Consider the following 20,958-nt stretch of genomic DNA (forward strand, 5'->3'; position numbering starts at 1 on the left):
CATACATATATATATTTTTCTATATATTTATTTTCTATAGAATATATATATATACACACACATATATATTCTATTTTCCTAATATTACCTCAAGTTTATTCTCGTTTAGTAACAATAGTCTGAATGAAAATTTTTTTCTTTATTCTTAGTTCCTCTTATAAATATAGTAAGTTTTGGACAATTTAAAATCTCCTGAAGCCCTTATGAATAAGGAAGAACAAAGCTAAAAATTGCAAATATTCACTTGAATAATAATGTCAATATAATTTTAAGGAAAATAATTTATGTCTCTATATAGTGTTATTTTATATTGCTTCAAAAATTTTTTTTATTGTTTACTCTTGATTCAACTTATTTTTTCTTCAGGAATTAAAATGTGATTCATAGTAACCCTATTTTAAAAATAATATGAGCTACAAAGATAAATATTTCTTGTAAGAATTTTTTTATTTCCAGTGAATTGAAAGGCATGTGAATCTAGACTTCTGATAAATTATTTATATTTCTCAGTATACATATTGTTTTCTATCTAGGAAATTCAGCAAAAACTTCCATCTCAAATTAGGGAACTTGGATAAAATTCAAGAAGAATTGAGATAAAGGATTATCACTGGATTCCATTTTTCTCAAACTATAGAATTATTGTCTCCTGTCATGACATTATTGTCAATATTACCAGACTACTCTAGCAACAAAAGTAAAACAATTTAGAGATTCTTTTTTCCAAAGAGATCCTAGAGCTAGTTTGGGCAGTTTGCTTCTGTATCTCTCTGAACTCCTTCACCTATTTGAAGAAGTTCAATCAGCTGAAGATGTGTCAGTCACAAGGCTGACATTGTTGGGGTAAAGGGAATGTCCGTGCATAAAACATAAGCGGTGGCTCACACCTGTAATCCCAGCACTTTGGGAGGCCGAGGCAGGTGGATCACGAGGTCAAGAGATCGAGACCATCCTGGTCAACATGGTGAAACCCGTCTCTACTAAAAATACAAAAAATCAGCTGGGCATGGTGGTGCGTGCCTGTAGTCCCAGCTACTCAGGAGGCTGAGGCAGGAGAATCGCCTGAACCCAGGAGGCAGAGGTTGCGGTGAACCGAGATCACGCCATTGCACTCCAGCCTGGGTAACAAGAGTGAAACTCCATCTCAAAAAAAAAAAAAATTTTATTAGAGCTATATTTTAGAGATGCTCTTGACAGAATTTAAGAGTTACACTAAGAAATATGCCTTCTATGAAACTGCTTTTGGTTTTACACTGACTTCTCCTATAATAAAGTGAAACATTCATATTAAGTTCCTTTTGAAGATATGTTAAATTAAGCATTATTTTTTCTCTATTTTTCCTCTTTTTCTTTATCCTTCTCTGTTTTCATGTGGATTTTGGCATAGAATTGACATATTGTTTGTATAATCAGCAATCTTAAGTATATGCTATTTCATTTACACATTTTGGTTACATTTCCCCTAATTCCAGATTTATTTAAAGGAAGTATCTGATTATCTCATCTTTTTGTTTGTAACATTTTCACATTTAAGTATCATCTTCAATTCTCTGCCTTGGCCTTTTTGTGAAAATACGAAGAATTTTGATAATATAATTGTAATCGAGCTGTGATGTGTTTACACATGTAAAACAGCTACCTGATTTATACTGCTATCTTGTTGAAAGGTCTGAAAAAATTGAACTGAAATAGACTGTTAAAAAAACTAACTCTTAATATTTGCTGGAAGAACAGTGAGACTCTGCCAAACTTCTATAAAGTCAAACTTATCACTCACAAAAGGTAAATTTATAGCACTTAAAGTCGGTAAGGCATTTTCAAACTTAAATACATCACTACAGTACCTTGACATTGAGTATCATAGTCGACTACTTAAAAATACTCTGCACAATTTAAAGCAGGATGTGTCACCTCAGCACTTTATATTGATTGAACAAAATTTCACTAACTGGAAGTTGAAGCATTTCATCAGGCACATACTGTCCCTATGATGCAAGTTCAATAGACTCACCTGGTCCTTTAATGATAATAGAGAGACATTCCACCACCTCCATTGTGATGAGCATAATAAGAAGAGTGTGCTACTCAGCTTTTAAAGCCTCTTTCTCAGAATAAGATGAATTCTATTAAGGAGGAAAATTGACCATGAACAGTCATAACCTTTAAAGTAAATAAGAATCATAGATAAAGTTGAGCAAAACATATTAAAGATAGCATTTTCCAAATGAAGAAAGGGTACTACTCCACAGTTCTAGAATTTTACCAAGTATCAAATGCTCCAATCACATAGAATGATTTAACCCCAAGATGAGGCCATTATGTAGCTTGTAAAGCAAGCTAGGACTTTTTTTTAAAAAAAAAACAAAACTTTGTATCTTAAACCTTTTTTTTCCTAGTAACAGAGTCTCATTCTGCTGCCTAAGCTGGAGTTCAGTGATGTGATCACAGCTCACTGCAACCTCGAATTCTTGAACTGAAGTGATTCTCCTTCCTCAGCCTCCTGATTAGCTGTGATTAAAGGCACTCTCTACCATGCTCAGCTCAAATTGTAAATTTTAATGACTATTATTTTCATGTTTCTAATGCAATTACTCTATCATGTATAATACTGAAGCATGGAAAAGACTGTGAAAAGAAATAAAACATAGATAAACAACATTTTTCTTCATTTAACTCCATGCGTACTGGTAAGAAAAAAAAAGAGAAAAATGATCTCAGAAATACCTATGAATTTATTTTAAAATTTGAATGACTTCAGGCCTTCTAATTGGAACAATTCTATAGCTACTTAGCTTATTTTATTCTGTGAATATTTGTGTGACTTGATTAAAGATAATACTACATTTTATTTCAGCCTTATTTAGACAATGCTCGTGCCTCCTTTTTTCTATCTGTTGCTACAGTTCTGATAAGGTCTCCATCCTCCCTCACCTTCACTACCATTATATCCTTTTAACAAACTCCCTACATCTAATCTTTCCACCTCAGTCCACTCTCTGACAAGTAGCATGAGTATTGTTTTAAGTTATTTTATGTGAACTGGATCACCCCTTCCTTAAAGCCTTTTAAAGACTTCCATTACACTTACAAAGTTTAGGTTTCTACTTTTAACGTAAACGATCCTTAACATTTCTCTAACCCGCCTAACGCTCTTCTTGCTGTGCTTTACACTTGCTGCACTTGCTCCATTCTTTTGAAGTTCTCAAACACAGCAGGAGCTGTGTACATGCACTTTCTTGAAGCCTGGTATAGCTGGCTTCTTAGCCTTCTGTTTCCAGACCACGAACATTATTATTTATAAATCAATAGATTTTCCACTTTAAAAATTCAAAAACGTTCTATGAATATTATGGCTATTGATATAAATTGTTCATAAATAATTGGGAAATTATGAATTTTACACTGTTAACAATTGTGCCTTAAATATTCTCACTAAAACTATAATATAAAATATAATGATTGTACTGGTCACCATTTCATAGCTTTGTCATTTGGATTAAACAATGAGCATATCCATAAGAAACACTAAGTAAATTCTTCAGTGTACACTATGTAAATTCTTAATGGAACTTAAAATATTCATTCAGTATATACTAAATATTCAGTATAGAACCAAGGGAAGTAAACAAAGTTACTCTGAATACTTCTGCCTCAAAAGTAATCATTAAAAACTGACTAGATATATCAGTAAGGGGACTAGAATGAACACTAATCTATGGCATATTTCAAAATAGCTAGAAGATAATTTAAGTTTTTCTAGCATCAAGAGAAGGTAAATATTTAAGTCAATGGTTATCCCAATGACTCTGATTCCATCTTTACATATTCTAAGAATGTATCTGCTAATCACATCTACCTCCAAAATATGTACATTCATTAACAATAAAAATGAATAGATAAAAAAGAACTTTAAAATACAGGAATTGATATACTTTTTAAAGGATTTTTTTCAAGATGAGGTACTCAATAAACATCACATGTGCTCCTTAAATCTCTAAGGTACAGATCGACAGAGGTTTCTGTATCTCAAAAAAAAAACTATACACAAACTATAGTCTGACATATATTGAAAATAACATTGGCTACAATGTTTATAAATTAGGATTCCCAGTTTGGGTGTTCACAGGAAAAATACAATTTCGTGTATCTTTACAAGTATTACTGTATTAGTCAGGGTTCTCTAAAGGGACAGAACTAATAGGCTATATGTGTGTGTGAAAGAGAGTTTATTAAGGAGAACTGACTCAAACGGTCACAAGGTAAAGTCCCTCGATAGATCATCGGCAAGTTGAGAAGCAAGGAAGCCGGTGGTGATTCAAACCTCAAAAGTAGAGTAGCCCACAGTGCAGCCTTCGGTCTGTGGCCAAGGCTGAGAGCCCTTGGTAAACCACTGCTGTAAACCAAGAGTCCATAAGCTGAAGAACTTGGAGTCTGATGTTCAAGGACAGGAAGCATCCAGCATGGGAGAAAGATGAAGGCTGGAAGACTCAGCGAGTCTGCATTTTCATCTTCTCCTGCCTGCTTTATTCTAGCCACGCTGGCAGCTGATTCCATGGTGCCCACCCCAATTGAGGGTGTGTCTGCCTCTCCCAGCTCGCTGACTCAAATGTTAATCCCCTAGACAACACCCTTACAGACATGCCCAGGAACAATACTTTGCATCCACCCATCAATATTCTTCTATTTCAAAATGTCATAACACTTTTTATAAAAATTAAATTTTCTTTCAATTAAGTATGTATTCTCATGAAAATCCATATGCAAGGTCAAATTTTAACATTTTATAGATAACTTCTATGAAATATATAGATGGTACTAAAATAAAATTGTAGCCATACTTATCTTACGAAGAGTACTTATTACAATTTAAAATTTTTTTCAAACCTATACACATAGTGAACAGAGCAGTGTTATATTAATGCAATTTATAACATCAACATATATGTTTAATAATTTTAAATTAATTGGCCCACAAAACAATAATTTGATTCTTAGTTATAACAAATAATGCATGCTATAGCAAACCTCCAGTGGGATCATGCAGTATATAAGATAAACAGAATTTAAAAGAAAAAGGCTTGGAACATAATATTTGAATGATAATTATATAACCAACAAGTTAAATAATGCATAACTGACTAACAAGTAATACAAATAATTTTTAAAAATAGAGCCACGTGATGGTTCACGCCTGTAATCCCAGCACTTTGGGAGGCCAAGGCGAGCAAACCACGAGGTCAGGAGTTCGAGATCAGCCTGGCAAACATGATGAAACCCTGTCTCTACTAAAAATACAAAATAATAGCTGGGCATAGTGGCAGGCACCTGTAATCCCAGCTACTTGGGAGGCTGAGGCAGGAGAATCACTTGAACCCGGAGATGGAAGTTGCAGTGAGCTGAGATTGCCCGACTGCACTCCAGTCCTGGTGACAGAGTAGGGCCCCATCTCCAAATAATAATAATAATAATAATAAATGAATAAATGAAATAATATAATAGTGAATATAATGTAAAATAAAAAATGACTGGGGAGTAATATGGCGAGAGAAGCATCTTAAGAGTCAGCAATTTACCTTAAGCATTCTGGTCTATAAAAACTGAAAATGAAGTGTTGTGATGGTTAATTTTTGTGTCAACCTGATGGGTTTAAGAACAGAATGCTTACAAATTTGATCTAGCATGATTTTTGGGTGTGTCTGTGAGGGTGTTTCTGATAAGGATAGCATTTGAATCAGGAGACTGAGTACAGTAGATTGTCCTTCTCAATGTGGGTGGACATCAGCTAATCTGAATAGATCAAAAAGGCAAAAGAAAGGAGAACGCGCTGTCTATCTCTGCCTGTTTGAGCTTAGTTATTGCTTTTCTTCCACCTTTGGATTGGGACTTACACCACCATCAGCACTGGTAGTGCTCAGGACTTTAGTCTCAGACTGGAAGGGTACCATCAGCTTTCCTGAGTCTTCAGCCTGCAGACAACAGACTGTGGTATTTCTCAGTCTCTATAAATGCATGAGCAAATTTATTATAATGAATCTCTTTGTAGATAAATAGACATACATATACATATGTGCTTGTATATCTACACACACATATACATATATATGTATGTAAACACAGAATACACCCAGAGGAAAATAGAGAGATTTATAAGATACACAGATCCTGTTGGCTTTCTTTCTCTTGAGAACCCAAACTAGTACAGTTGTCTAAAAATTTTTTTCAGAAAAAAAAATCTCTGGAAGAGTAGTCAAATTATAAAATTATTATCATATATGTGTCAATGATTCAAATACGTGAATGTAAATAATATTTGAACACATGGGTCTATATTTTCCCTAAATATACAAGTATACATAAATCTATATTTCCTCAAATTCTTCTCCAGAAGAGTTACCAAATATTCCAGTAGAAACGCTTCTTTATTCAATAAACTAACAAGCAGTAGACTTTTCTGGGCATAGTTCCAAATAAGTATGATAATGCTGATTTGAAACATGAAGCCCTCTTGTGGAAAGACAGCTATATGCTCATATTTTTCCCAATGCCTCATGGAAAGGAAAAAATACCCTAAACATATCTCTTACTGTACTCATTAAATACTGTGAAACTATTAGGGTAAATCATCATTCACACTGCACCTCGCATTGTTTGGCTTTGTTTATAGAATCTATTTAGAAGCTCTTGGAGAAAACATTTGCCAAATTTTTAATCACTTACCAAATTCGTAGCAAGTAGAGTGCTTTCAAATGCTAACAATCTGTAAACATGGTTATAAAAAACAAACAAAATGATATAGAATCAAAATGACAACTGGATAAGCACTTCAGCTGCATTTGTTGGAATTATTCCCACTCTCAAATGCTTTCAACTGGAAAAAAAAAAAATAGCACTCTTCCCCTTTACTTGAGCTACTGAGCTAGAAAGGGCAGTTGCCTTAAACAATATCTTACAATATCTTAAAGACTGAAGAACAACGACTGATAGAACTGACATAAAATAATGCTTCTAACTTAGTATGTTTATTAACCAATTGCCAGTGCAAACTACCATTAAAATGAACAGTGAAAATTCAGAAAATCAGAACTGTGAAAATTTGAATTGAAAAAAATTGTGTGTGCAAAATTTAATAAAAAGTGTTTACTTACATTAGTATACATTTTATTATGTTTTCATAGTTTTATTCATATAAGTATCATATAAGCGAATTTCAATAAAAACAAAACAAGCAAAGGACAATCATCTGCACTTATGCATGAACTTGGAAAGATCAAAGTGTGTATCGTGGGATTATACATTCTTTTCTATTTTGATTTTTTAATAATTTATTTTGATCTATTTTGATGATTATATGGTTATCACGTTTTACTCATTTCCTGATGATAATGAAGAATTTCACCCTATTGATTTTCACTGTATTCTACTGTATTCAGGATCATTTAATTGTGATAATTTTGAATAAACATAGAAATTAAAATGTTATCACAGTGTTTTGTAGAGAAGAGATAAATTATCATTAAAGGAGAATTGCATGACAATCCCTTTGGAAAATAAGAAAGTTCTAGATATGAATGATGCATAGTCTCTGATCAAAATGGAAACATGCTTCAGAGAGCAGATTGTTCCAATTTGGTCTATATTGTTTATTAATGGTATAATAAAGATTAAACATAAAATCAAATACAGCAAAAGTACATATAAAAATAAAGATTTAAATTATATTTCATGTAGTTTCAGAAATCTCCCAGAACATCAGGAACATTGTGTCTATCTTCACATCCATTTAATACAATTCCCAGAAACTATGATATATTTATATATGTGAAGGGGCAAATATGAAATGCACCAAACATATTTTGACGGAACATCAATTATGATCAATGTACCTATAGTCTAGGGAGGCATTAGAGAAATTCAGAATTTGAAACACCAATATCAGATTGTATCTTAACTCTGGTTATTTATTTATTTGTTTGTTTGTTTTTGAGACGGAGTTTCACTCTTCTTGCCTAGGTTGGAGTGCAACAGCGTGATCTCTGCTCACTGCAACCTCCTTCCCCCCAGTTCAAGTAATTCTCCTGTCTCAGCTTCCCAAGTAGCTGGGACTACAGGCATGCACCACCATGCGCAGCTAATTTTGTATTTTTAGTAGAGATGGATTTTCTCCATGTTGGCCAGGGTGGTCTGGAACTCCCAACCTCAGGTGATTCGCCCACATTGGCTCCCCAAAGTTAACTCTTTTTTAACCCTTGTCCCAATTGTGCCCTCAAAGAGCTAAAAAATATTACACTTTTAGGCTAGAACCCAAAAAAGCCAATTCTTAATCATAACTTTTGGTGTTCAAAAGAAGCAGACATTTTTATTTTCCTTGAGGTTACATTTAGAACAAGCCTGAGACCGCCTTTAATAAGTATCCAAACACGCCTGTCTCTTTTGTCTCTAACAGCTACTTTTCCCTTCTCCCTATTTTAGATTCCTGCATTCCTCCTCTTCCCCACATTTTGGTGTTTAAATTGGTAGGCTTCAGTTTCATGCTGCTGTCTTCAAAACATAAATCCCCGAGTAAATCTGAACAAAACTAACAATTAAATAAATAAACATTTAGATACTATAAACATTATTTCTAAGATAATTACACTTATTTTCTGATAAAAACCTATAATTATATATAGTATGCTATCTAATAATGAATATATATATCTAAAGATAAATGCAATATTCATACTATCTGCAACAAATCAAAGTGGCTAAATATGCATAGGAAGAAACTGATATACTCCTGGAGGCCTAAAAATAGTCCTTAAAATAACTTTTCTAATGAACATTCAATCCATATATTATGTTTGTATATATAATTATACACTTTTCAAGATGTCTTTATTTTTACATATTTTTTAACTTATCAAGTATTTTATAGACACTATGATTTGGATGAAATGCTAGAAACAATATTGACACAACATGGCACAATATTTCTTGATACTATCCAAATGTTGAGTATCTAAATAGATACATTTCCACTGGTCTTAAATTTCCTACCAGCTGGTTCAACTTTAAGAATTTCAAACTGATTAAAGGGAGGAGTGCAATATTTCTTGAAATGTGGTGAGAATAAGAATTGGCACTGGGCAGCAGAAAAGTGTTGAAATCACCATAGGAAGTATTTCACCTGCAATCACAAAATGTGAGCCTGTGGCATGTTAGATACGCCTGAGATATTTGGGTTTTCCAGGATGAACAGATGGGAAAAATATTTTAAAAAGGTAGCAGAAGGGTAATGCACACAGGCCTACTTTGGAGAAAATACTAAGATTATGGTTATAAAAAGATTTATGCCATGCTTTTCTTTATTTTATCATCTCAATTAAGATTTTAAAATAAAACACTTAAATTTTCCCCAAGAATCTGCTGACTATATAAAATGTTGTCTGAGATCTAGACATTACTATTCATGGGGAATGATCTCCTTACTAAATCCACAGATTGCTCTTCTGCCTAATGAACACCCACCCTGCTACATGCAATATGAACCTTTCTAACTTCCCTTGGCTATTGCTCTGCTGAACTACCAAGTTTTAGAGTGTTAGTCAAGAGGAGCAATTTGTCTGTATCTAGATCGCTGAAGATACACTCAATGGCAAATCAGGATCTGATTTATCTGTCATAGAATTTCGAAGCAAGTGTAAGAAAAAATTGTTGTATTGAAAACCTAGCCAGAGTTTTTAGGTGATATTAGAAATTAGACTGAACTGATGCAAAAATAAGGATTATTAAGCTTCTATAGGCTCTGGAGATTCTCAAGTGTTCTTGTTTTCCAACTGGATGGTACAATTATCTTCTGGATGAATAACACATAATTATATGTTACAACCAACTCTGACACTTACTGTCCTATCCCCAGAATTGACACACCATTAGTAGCTTTCGGAATTACTGAGAAACAACTTATCTATGGATTTATGTAAGCATTTTGGCAGCAGCCTTGCATAAAAACTCAGCCAAAATAAAATGGGTATATCAAATGTAATGTACATGCTAAATAGAATATCCTTTAACTAATGGCATTCGTGATTTTATCCAACGGTGGATTAATAATTCAGATGGGTTTAGAGAATTTCCTCTAAATTTTACTAGTGATGGTTATTTTCAGTGAATTTTATATAAACATAAACTACTGTTTATGTTTCTATTGGCAAAATTTACAAAGTTTATCTATACTGAATGATTGAACTCTCAATCAAAATTTTAGAATTATAAGACCTAAATACATACATACATATATATATATAGATAGAGAGAGAGAGAGAGAAACAGTAAGAGACAGACAGACAGAGAGAGAGAGAAAGCAACTCTCTAGCCCCTCTTTTATAAAGGCTTAATCCTGTCATGCAGGCAGACCTGAATAACCTCATCTAAACCTAATTACCTCCTCAGGCTTTGATCACCAAATGCCCTTATATTGGGGTTAGGACTTCAACATGAATTTTGTTGAGACACAATTCAGTCCATAGCAATACTAAAATATATCCCAGGATGTTACTTGAAATACATCATATGCCTAAATTATTTTAATTATTTTCTTGATGAGGCTTTTTGTTTTTTTTTTTTGGAAAATGATTCCTGGAGTTCTCTTTTTAAATAACCTTTTATTAAATTTAGAGCTGAGTTTCAGTTATTGCTAAAAAAAACCTTGAAAGTCCTTTATAATCATGTAGTTAATAGAATAACTGATGGTGTCATCTTTTACACATATTTGCCTTATTTATAATTAAATTGTAATATTACTTCACTTTTAATTTTTTATTATACTTTAAGCTCAGCTGTACATGTGCAGAACACGCAGGTTTGTTACATAGTTATACAAGTGCCATGGTCGTTTGCTTCACTTTTATTTTCTAGAAACTGTAAACAAAGGTTTTTAATTCTTCTCCATTTTTATTCTTTTTATCATGTGCAAAAGAAATTGTACAAATGTGCCGTAAGACACATTTCTTCAGCTGATGTGGATTTAAACTGAAGGCATTCTATAATCAGCTATGATGGTCTAAGCAGAACAAATGGAATTTCTATTGCTGTGGCAGATTGAAGTTACCAACAATTAAGAAAAATAACCCAAATACAATTCAGCAATAAGCAGCTGAATGGTTGAGGAAAAAAAATGAGAAGGAAAGGTGAAAAGCACTTCTAAGAGCAAATTGGTAGAACGACTTGAGCCATACACAAACCCCAGGAATCACCTACCTCAAAATTGCAGGTATTAAAACTTTGGGTTAGAAACTATAGACTAAAATGAAGCTCAGATACAATACTGACACACAGCCTTTTAAGATAACAATAATCTCATTTAATTTAGTACATATTTTTACTTTGCTGTATTAGGGAACAGGATTATGATAGACAGGTTCTCAAGTTTCAATAGAGAAAATTAGTAGATACTCAAAACTTACAAATCAAGAAATGTATACTCATTGCAGTGGCTGCAGTGAGCCAAGATCATGGCACTGGACTCCAGCCTGGGTGACAGAGCATGACTCCATCAAAAAAAAAAAAAAAAAAAAGGATTTAAACTGTGCTTGGATATTCTGTTGAGATATTATAACACTACTCTAAACAGAGGTTTCAAAATCAGCAAGATTTGGGTCACAAATATGTTTCTTTGTCCAGCATACTGAATGTGATTTGTTGTTACTGCAATCCCATGCCACAGTTAGTAATTCTTTGTATTCAACTTTCCCTGTTCAAATCACGATGTGGTTTCTCTCTAGTGATTAGACCTAGACAAATATATATTTTTCCATTCATCATGGGACTTGCTCTTGTTTCCTTCATATCAGACAAATATTTTCCTATATGACACTATGGCTTTTTCAAAGTGGAAATGCAAAATTTAGAGACTTTATTTTTTCACTAAACGTGAGAGGACATATTTTACTGTAGAAGTACAGTTATTCCCATGTATTTAAAGGAAAAAAAAAGTAACCATGAGCAAAAAGTGTATCCACCTGAGACCTCAATATAACCCCCACCCACAGAGAATATGCTTTTGGGGACACTGGAATGCTGGAGGTAGGCACTGCTCCAGAATGTTTGTGCTCTGATTCTGTCCCCACCCACCTCAATGCTGATATCTTGGTCTTACTGCTGCTGATTTAGGCTCAGTACATACAGGAAGCATATTTCATTACACACTGTTTTAATGAAAGGGATGAAAGCAAATTGTTGGTTTAACTTTCTCCTTAATATGTATAAGTCTCAGGGATTTTGTCTCAGTATAAAATACAGTTTCTTGCATCTGACGAGACCCACGTTCGTAATCTATCCCTGAAAGCATGCCCACAGAGTGGCTTGTGAGGCTCAAGAAGTCTCAGGCGAGCTGCATGGTATTTCTTCTTTGCTTTCACTTCTTACCAGGTATAGTTTTTTTGTATTTTTATTAAATAGTAAACTCAATCCAGCAGTGTGTACATATGTTTTTGCATGTGAGTTTCCTGCCATCATTAGTTAGTCCACATGCGATGCTGCATTACCATAACAGGGACCATAACAAATTTATAAAAACAAGAAATGGTAGAAAGCATAATAAATTCAGAAAAAGGTGGCCGGGCGCGGTAGCTCAAGCCTGTAATTCCAGCACTTTGGGATGCCGAGGCGGGTGGATCACAAGGTCAAGAGATCAAGACCATCCTGGTCAACATGGTGAAACCCCATCTCTACTAAAAATACAAAAATTAGCTGGGTGTGGTGGTGTGTGCCTGTAATCCCAGCTACTCAGGAGGCTGAGGCAGGAGAATTGCCTGAATCCAGAAGGTGGAGGTTGCGGTGAGCCGAGATTGCACCATTGCATTCCAGCCTGGGTAACAAGAGCGAAACTCCGCCTCAAAAAAAAAAAAAAAAAGAAAAGAAAAAGGCATACCTTTGAGTGTTTTCTAAAATGTAAATTAATGGACTAAGAGCACTGTGAAATAAAGAGATATATAAGGCATAAAAACTACTTAGAGCCAAATCGTTTTACTGGTGGTATATTTAAAATATAAATATGGTGAATAAAATGTAAATTAAATGTTCTCAGGCTAAGCAAACATTTTCGAAGGTAATACAGCTGGAAATAATTGGGCTTAACTGGGTGAAGGTATGGCTGAGAACTTAATGGATGGACAATAATTCTAAAAACCCTAAAATATATGGGTCATCTTCTAATGTACATGACAAAATAATAAATATGCATCAACATTTCCCAGTTATCTACAGGCTCAATGAAAATACTCAGTAGACTGAAGGCATTTCAACAGTGTCCATAAGAAGTATATGTGTGTGTATTTGTGCAGGCACACTGAGGAGAGGTTGAGAAGTTTATCGCAGGCTTATTAAAATTAGAAAGCATTGCTATAAAATAAGGCTATCATTGTGCTGCTTTATATTAATATCATACTTGTGAAAAATTTAAGAAAATATATAGTGTGACAAGATTTTCCAAAAACATGTTAAGTCTGTTAGTTTTAAACTAAAACTTCTAAAATAAAGGAAGTCTTAGTTGTCAACAATATATACACCTGTTCTTGTGAAAAACAGACTTGTATACTTACCAGTACAGTCGAGACAGTTTTTTTTAAATTCATTTTTAAGGTCAGAGGTACATGTGCATGTTTGTTACACAGGTAAACTTTGGTCGTGGGGATTTATAGTACAGATAATTTTGCCACCCAGGTATCAAGCCTAGTACCCATTAATTACTTTTCCTGATCTTCTCCCTCCTCCACTTTCCAACCTCCAGTGAGCACTAGTGTGTGTTCTTCCTCTTTATGTGTCTGTGTTCTGTTCTCATTATTTAACTCTCACTTATAAGTGAGAATATGTGGTATTTGATTTTCTGTTGTCAAGACAGTTTTGAAACTATTTTTTTCTTTTTTCTTTTTTTGAGACGGAGTTTCGCTCTTGTCACCCAGGCTGGAATGCAATGGCGCGATCTCGGCTCACCGCAACCTCCGCCTCCTGGGTTCAGGCAGTTCTCCTGCCTCAGCCTCCTGAGTAGCTGGGATTACAGGCGCGCGCCACCATGCCCAGCTAATTTTTTGTATCTTTAGTAGAGACGGGGTTTCACCATGTTGACCAGGATGGTCTCAATCTCTTGACCTCGTGATCCACCCACCTTGGCCTCCCAAAGTTCTGGGATTACAGGCGTGAGCCACCGCGCCCGGCCCTGAAACTACTGTTTTCAATAGCAAGCATACTATGTACACAATGATGTGATGGTTCCTACTGAATAATTTAAACATTATTACATTTTCCCACATTTTCTACACTTAATACTTTTGTGTCTGTCTAGTAATCAATGGTTTGTGTTGAAAAAATATATTTAACCCTAGCTCTGTTTAAGATATTCAAGGTACCATTCATTTTTAAACATAAAACAGGAATTAGCATTTATTTGTAGAAGGTTTATTTGTAAAATTAAAATTTTAGGAGACCTTTACTTGTAGCCAAGGGTATGGAGTAATAGTTTTTATCACACCCCTGAGAACAACTTAAAAAAAACAAAGAAAATACAAAAATCTATTTGAGGTCAGCTAGCAACAAAGATATTTGAAAGTCAGAAATTCCTAAGAGGAAAGACTGGTCATTTCGCTGATGACATTAAATACCTAATTCTATGATGAAGGAAAACTATCGAGAAACAAACCCATAGGGAGATTAAAACTGAGTCTTAATATAGCTCAATGATGATTCAATGGAAGCAGTTTGCCTCTTTTACTGAGACCAGGAGCTAAACATCCAGAACCTTGAATTAACTAATTTTCTGTACAGAGCATCCAGATTTAATTTAAACCTTACATGTCAGGAGATAAACCAAACACCAATGAATGAGTAGAAATAACTCCAAATGAAATAGGAACACTTTTACATGGCTGGCGGGAGTGTAAATTAGTTCAACCATTGTGGAAGACACTGTGGTGATTCTCAAGGACCTAGAAATGGAAATTCTATTTGACCCAGCAATCCCCTTACTGGGCCAAAAGGATAATAAATTGTTCTACTATAAAGACACATGCACACATGTGTTCACTGTGGCACTGTTTACAATAGCAAAAACCTGGAACCAACCCAAATGCCCATCGATGATACACTGGACAAGGAAAATGTGGCACATATACACCATCGAAAAGCACGCAGCCATAAAAAATGATCAGTTTGTGCGCTTTGTAAGGATATGGATGAATCCGGAAACCATCATTCTCAGCAAACTGACACAAGAACAGAAAATCAAACACCACATGTTCTCACTCATAGGTGGGTGTTGAACACTGAGAATACATGGACACAGGGAGGGGAGCATCACACACTCAGGTCTGTTGGAGTGGGGCAAGGGAAGGGACAGCTGTGGTTGGGGAGTTTGGGGAGGGATAACATGGGGAGAAATGCCAGATTTTGATTTTGAAAATGCTGTAGATTCAATTTAAAACAAAAAAGGAAAAGAAATAACTCCAAATAATACACAGTAGAAAATCCCCAAGACAATCCATATATGATTAACATGATGAAGAAAATGGAGAACGAAAGAGAAAACTGCAGCAGACAACCGGATTCCATTAAAGAAACTAGGCTTTTGATTCTCACTTCCACTTCCAGTTAAGGGGAAGCAAAGGTTCTTTGTTCTCACAGTAATAACAACACCACAAACAAAACAGACACACACACATTAAAAAAAACCCAGGAACAATAAAAATGTTTTAAAAATATATTATGGTTATGAGACAAATTGAGTCCCCCTGTAATTCATATGCTGAAGTCCTAACCTCTGGTACCTCAAATGTGTCTCTATGTGGAGACAGGGTCTTTATAAGAGGTAATTAAGTTGAAACGAGATCACTGGAGTTGGTCCTAATTCAGTATTACTGGGGTGCTTACAGAAAGAGGCAATTAGGACACAGATACACACAGAGAAAGCCCATGTGAAGACACAGGAAGAAGATGGTCCTCTACAAGCCAAGGAGACCTAAAAGGAAAAGAAAAATAACTCCACCAACATCCAACACCTTCATCATGGACATCTAGTCTCCAGAATGGTGAAAAACTAAATTTTTATTCTTAAAGTCACACAATCTGCAGTACTTTGTTACAGCAGCCCTAGCAAAGTAATACAATAACCTAGAGCATCACCAGAAGAAAGATTTAAAAGAACTGAATTCCACAGAGAACTGAGCCATTCATAGGTGAGTGGGTGTGGCGGGAGCTGTTGCACCTTCCAAAGCTGAGGACAGATGCCTTGTCTGTGTATAAGTGGGTGTGACATAGACAGAGAGACTGTGAAAATGAGAAGAAATCGGCCAGGTCTTGAATAACACTGTGAGTTGTCTAGGCATATTCTAATCTGGGAGAACTAGAAACAAAAGATCACCAGATCAAGCGATTGTCTTCTGACATCCCAATATTGTCAAGAAAGTAGCAGTGGAGGTGGGAGGTGGTGGGCAGAGCAGTGGAGTACAGTCTTGCTCACGTTCAAGTGACTGTGTTCAGTGGGATTGCAGCAGGTAACGAACATAAATGAGCTGAGGGGTGTTTCTGGGGTATTGGCAGTGTCTCATAAGTTTTATCTGTGATAGGTATTTGAGTGTGCATTTCCTTGAGACATTCATTAATCAACACACTAATAATCTGTCTGTGCACTTTCCTGTATGTAGGCTGTATATCTAACAAAAAATTATTTTTAGCAACCAGTATATTACTCTTTCAAAATAGGCTTACAAAGATGTGTGTGTGTGTGTGTGTGTGTGTGTATGTTCTTAATTTTGAAAGTATATTTCTAAATGTGTCCATTTACTCATCTTACCTATTTTGTATATCAATCTATATTGGAAAACACCAATTATGAACACTCTAAAATATTAAAATGTTCTTTCGATATTCTGAAATTATAAAACAACCCTCCTTAATACATTTTTAGCAATTTCAGTTGTTAATCTGAATTTATTTGAGAATAATTAAAAAAAAATTTTCCATGATGTTCTATACCTACAAAGTCAGAAGTTAGAAGTCTTTAAAATGGTCCTCATATGGGGTATTTTATTCTTTTTATTGTATCTCTTATCTTTAATTGCTTGGTACTTCCCTTCTCTGTTTCACAATTACAAAATTATGCATGTATTATCCCTCAGCTCCTGTTCATAGCAACTCCTTCACCTATGCTTTTTACTTGCCTAATTATTTTCAACTCATAATTTGTAACTTCTCTCCAGTTTTCCCTAATTTTATGCCCCTTCAGTAACCCAGAATCTGTTAATTATTTTGTGATCTATATGATAACATCATTTAGTAGTCTCTTTCTTTCTTTTTTCTTTTTTTTTGAGATGGAGTCTCACTTTATCTCCAAGCTGGAGTGCAGTGGTGCAATCCTGGTTCACTGCAACCTCCGTTTTCTGGTTTCAAGCATTTCTCCTCCCTCAGCCTCCCAAGTAGCTGAGACTACAGGCATGCACCACCATGCCTGGCTAATTTTTTGTATTTTTAGTAGAGACAGGGTTTCACCACGTTGGCTAGGATGGTCTTGATATTTTGACCTAGTGATCCACCAGCCTCAGCCTTCCGAAGTGCTGGGATTACAGGCGTGAGCCACCATGCCTGGCCTCATTTACTAGTCTCTTTCTTACTGTGAATCTCTTTACAGAAATAATCTCTCTAAATATATAAAATACATAATATATATAACATATTATTCATATGTATTAATATAGTCTTTCTATATGCTTAATATGAAATACACCTTGTAGTATTAGTAAATTCTTAAATTCTTTCAGAAGAAAGAATATGTGCCAGGGAGGAAAGGAAAGGCTAAGAAAAGAAGGAAGGAAGAAAGGGAGGGAGGGAGAAAGAGAAAGGAAGGAAGCAAGGGAAGAAGGCAGAAAGGGACAGAGGAAGAAGGACTGGAGAGGAGGGAAGAAAAGGCCCATAGATGAGCTTCACTTTTTAGACGACTACATCCATTCTTTTCTTTGATTTCGCATTGACAAATTATGAGGCATAAAAAGAAACCATTCTAATTGTTTATAAAGTCATCTCAACTTAGTCCACATGAATATTGCTTGATAAGTTTTGTGTTTAGTTGTGTGTATAGTTATAATAATATGTCTTTTATTTTGTGTTTTGAATTAAAAAACCACAAAGAAAGTTTGAAAGCTACTGCTCTTGATGACTCTTTTAAAGGACATATCTATAAAATATATTTTCACTTTGGGGCTTCATAAAAAGATTTAGAACATTGTGTTAAGGGTAGGATACTTTAAATTATCTTAAATAATCAAATAGATTCAAAGTATTTTCTGTCCTATACGTGAAGTCACTTTGTTATAAACATATGTTTATTGATACATCAAGGAAAGAAAAATTATTTAGAAAAGAAAATATAACAAATACAATCTGTAATATAACCAAACCAGTGACCGTGTTTGAATGTATATGGTCTTTTAAAGGATTAGACAACAAACAAACATTTTGGGTATGTAAGTTGCAATCATTTTTAATACTTTTAGTGACGTTTATTATATCTGGATTTACTAATCTGGTCATTTTGGTTGCTGTTGAGCATAAAAGTAGATTCACTGTTCACTGTTGAATAATATTATTTCACATATTTATTAAAGAGGCTAATAACAAAAATCAAGCATATTGTATAAAAGCTCATATATAAACAAAAAAATGAAAACTTTATATTCGCACTGCAAAATAAGTAACTTTTAATAGTCCTGAAAGTAATATGTACATTCAAACATGGCCACTGGTTTGGTCGTATTACTGATTGTATTTGGTATATGGTCTTTTAAAGGATTATACTTTTTTTGTTTTACATTTTTTCTTCCTTTGAAATATTAATAAACATATATTTATCACAAAGTAAAGTCAGGTTTAGAACAGAAAATACTTCGAATCTATTTGATTATTTAGGAGAATTTGCAGTATCCTACCCTTAACACAATATTCTAAACCTTTCTTATGAAGCCCAGAAGTAAAAATACCTTTTATGGATTTATTTACAAAAGTAAACTGAGTGAAAACATATCATAAAAAGTTTGAATTGTGGAATATTTAGAGCAAAACACGAAATAATTATTACAAAACAAATGCACTAATTTAAAGTAGACCAATTAAATCCTTACCAACTTGGGAACTTTAAAGGATATTTCCAAATTAGTAAGTTCAGTTCATAGTTGAATTCTTAAATTGTTCATATTTTAATGAGTTCATCTGAAGATAACAAAAATATTTTTATTTCCCATGGATATTAATATTTCCTTAGAGAACCTTGGTTTTAAAAAAATGGTGGGTGAACAACAAAATCTATAAAGAGACTTGTCACCTAGAGCCTTGACTCATTTCCAGCAGGATCAACAGTTGCTAAGAGCCAAGTGAAAGATAAATATTAACTAGGACAGTCAGATGCACACGGAGGAACAAAAAATAAGACCATCTAAAATAACCAAGCAGGCCTGCAACTTTTTGGCAACTATATCACAATTATTTCTTCATTACGAGTGCAATCAGTCCTTCTATGATATTTAACAAACAAATATTTCTGGTAAAAATATATCCTTTTTATAGATATTCTTTGCAAAATAAGTTATCCTTTCCACTGTTGTATAAAGAGATTCTGAATTAAGAGAAAAGGCCTTGATGGCAAGATATCTTATTGATAGAAGATGCTGATATAAATTTATATTTACATACCTATATGACAAGTGATGCTTATTTAGGTGCATAGATGAAAGATATAAAATAAACATATGCATATAATTTAAATAATTTCCAATCAATATCATATATTAATAATATGATAATTGGGCCAGTCCAGTGGCCCACGTCTGTAATTCCAGCACTTTGGGAGGCTTGGATGGGTGGATCACCTCAAGATCTGAAGCTGGCTCAAGACCAGCCTGGTCAACATGGTGAAACCTCTTTACTAAAAGTACAAAAATTAGCCAGCCGTAATGGTACCCAGCTGTAATCCCAGCTACTCGGGAGGCTGAGGCAGGAGAATGGATTGAAACCAGGAGGCAGAGGTTGCAGTGAGCCAAGATCAAGCCACTGCACTCCAGCCAGGGTAACAAGTGAAAAACTCCATCTCAAATAATAATAATATAATTAACTAGGACTCTTAGCTAAGTCTTACCAGGAAGGGCGCTAATACTTTATAGTATTTAATTCTATCCTCATCACAACTCTCTGAGACTGGTACAGTTTGTCTACCTTACAGGTGGGACAAGAATGTATATAGAGCGTAATTATGTTTTTAAGATTACGTATCCAGTGACATGCACAGATGGGATTATAAAATTGTCGATCTGTCTCTGATCTGTGGCATATAAATTTACATTAGTATTTCAGTATGGCAGAGGATATCTGGGATATTAGCCATAAAGCAAACATTAATTACACACCTGTGTCCCTGGTAGTAGCAGTAGTTCCCAATATTTATTTAACTTTAATAGTCAGAATTGAACAATGAAAGGAAATAAACACAGTTTACTATTTATATAGTTGCTCTGAGTACAAGCATGAGACTATGAGTAGCTATAAAAAAGATTTCGGTAAACATCTTCAAAATTCATGCAATTATATTACATATCAAATTGATAAAATTATTCTCTTATGAAAATGGTGAGAGATAGCATGAACAAAAGTGCTGTGGTTGTTTTTCTCTTCTCTATCTCAAGAAAACTATAGCCTTCAAAGAACAATGCATTGAATCTTTCTTATATTAACCGAATAAAATGTCTCTCAAAAATATGGATTGTTTTGTTTTTAAATTTCCATTTTAAACTAATTTTTTCTTTTAAAAACTGTATGCTATGAAAATTAAGATGTTCATGTCAAAATTAAGCATTTTTAAAGTTTTGTGATCTATGGGCTTTAGATCATGCTATATAAAATAATGTATGTAATAAAATCATTGCTTTTGTTTCTAATCTCTGTACA

General features: G+C 34.2%; 1 long non-coding RNA gene across 1 annotated transcript in view; it reads right to left on the reverse strand.

Annotated features, from left to right (window-relative positions):
• Nucleotides 1-461: 461 nt before the first annotated feature.
• Nucleotides 462-20,958, reverse strand: part of LOC144580103 (uncharacterized) — a 122,815-nt gene continuing 102,318 nt past the window's right edge. Inside the window, exon 4 of the long non-coding RNA XR_013529032.1 lies at nucleotides 462-2,123. This is a non-coding gene — a long non-coding RNA (uncharacterized LOC144580103). The remainder of the gene's footprint in view (nucleotides 2,124-20,958) is intronic.

Source organism: Callithrix jacchus, chromosome 18 (genome assembly GCF_049354715.1).
Source record: "Callithrix jacchus isolate 240 chromosome 18, calJac240_pri, whole genome shotgun sequence".
Taxonomy (NCBI): Eukaryota; Metazoa; Chordata; class Mammalia; order Primates; family Cebidae; genus Callithrix; species Callithrix jacchus.